The sequence below is a fragment of the Anabrus simplex genome, chromosome 1, assembly GCF_040414725.1.
Source record: "Anabrus simplex isolate iqAnaSimp1 chromosome 1, ASM4041472v1, whole genome shotgun sequence".
In the NCBI taxonomy this organism is placed as follows: Eukaryota; Metazoa; Arthropoda; class Insecta; order Orthoptera; family Tettigoniidae; genus Anabrus; species Anabrus simplex.
The window spans coordinates 105,532,727-105,534,344 of record NC_090265.1 but is presented as its reverse complement, the minus strand read 5'-3'; the positions used below and the strand labels follow the sequence as shown (position 1 = coordinate 105,534,344).

The window sequence follows — 1,618 nt, the reverse complement described above, 5'->3', positions numbered from 1 at the left end:
TCCAGGGTTGGTTTCATCCTCGGACTCAGAAAGGGATCCCACATGTACCGCCTCAAGGCAGTGTCCTGGAAGGTGAGACATTGGGTCGGGCGATACAACTGGGGAGAAAGACCAGTACCTCACCCAGGTGACCAAACCTGCTACGTTGAACAGGGGCCTTGGTCGGGGATGGAAAGATTGGGAGGGATAGACAAGGAAGAGTGAAGGAAGCAGCCGTGGCCTTAAGTTAGGTACTATCCCGGCATTCGCCTGGAGGAGAAGTGGGAAACCACGGAAAACCACTTCCAGGATGGCTGAGTTGGAAATAGAATCCACCTCTACTGAGGCTGAGTGGACCCTGTTCCAGCCCTCGTACCACTTTTTCAAATTTCGTGGCAGAGCCGGGAACCGAACCCGGGCCTCATGGGATGGTAGCTAATCATGCTAACCACTACACCACAGAGGCGGACAAAGGGAATTGAACCAACGGCACGTGGTGTTACCAAGCGGTCATTTATCCAAGTACTGACCACGCCCAATGTTGCTTAACTGCGGTGATCGGACGAGAACCGGTGTATTCAACATGGTATGGCCGTTGGCCAGTTGGGAATTAAATATAATAAAACTGAGCTTTTAGAACATATTTACTCTCTAAATTAATGACATTAGACTTCTGGAATACGACCAGTCAAATTGAAAATCAGAACATTTAGCTTTCTATATCATCAATACGCAATGTCCTAACCAAATAAGATATCAAAGTCCCCTCCCTTGAACTGTACAATGACGATTGTACATCACCTCACATTTATTGAAGTATCAAAGCCGAAAATACGTTCTGAGGGCTAGTTATATTTGCGGAGTATGACAGGTATGAGCTATGGCTTGTGATTACCTGATATCCTATTCCAAGTTGTATGGAATAGCAAGAGTTCATTTGCAAGTTAGTTTCTTATTGGTTGTTCTACATAACTTCTTGTTTGATTAAAATGAGTTTAGCTTTCAGAATAATCATATACAAATTCAAAATAGATGTGCACACACTTTGTAAACATACTGATCAGCTTAACGCACGTACGCTGCGTTTGTCAAGAATAATTCTCCTGTCGTGTCAATAGAACCATTGCCGATGACTAACTGCAACAAGCTAAAGTAAAATAAACTCTTGCCCTCGTGTTCCCCGAGGTGGTATAGCTCCTTTTAGGCACATCGCCATTCGAAGAGAATTGCATTACCTTTCGCACCACAAACACAACATTCCTGTCGAAGTTAAATCTCTGGCAGCACCACGAATCGATCCCGGACCTCCAAGGACGGCAGCTAATAGCACTAACCTCTATACTACGGAGATGAACTTTTAAATAATGCAGATAAGGTAATTTAAGCAAATTTACAAGTCATAAAGTGCAGCACTAGCGTTTCAACGAGAGAAATTGTAAATATTCAGCATATTATAACACACTAGATAGGGTGTAATTACAGAATTCTGTAATTACAATATTCCACCACAAGGTTAGTAATTGACTGTCTTTCGGAAATTTTGTATGAGAATTGATTAATTTTAATAGTGTACTGACTGTTTATTTCTTCGAACAGTTACCTTTTTTGCTAATGGCTTAACGTCGCATTAACACTTCGA

General features: G+C 42.4%; 1 pseudogene; it reads right to left on the bottom strand.

Annotated features, from left to right (window-relative positions):
- Positions 1-460: 460 nt before the first annotated feature.
- On the bottom strand, positions 461-579 carry LOC136858882 (5S ribosomal RNA; annotated as a pseudogene).
- Positions 580-1,618: the final 1,039 nt, after the last annotated feature.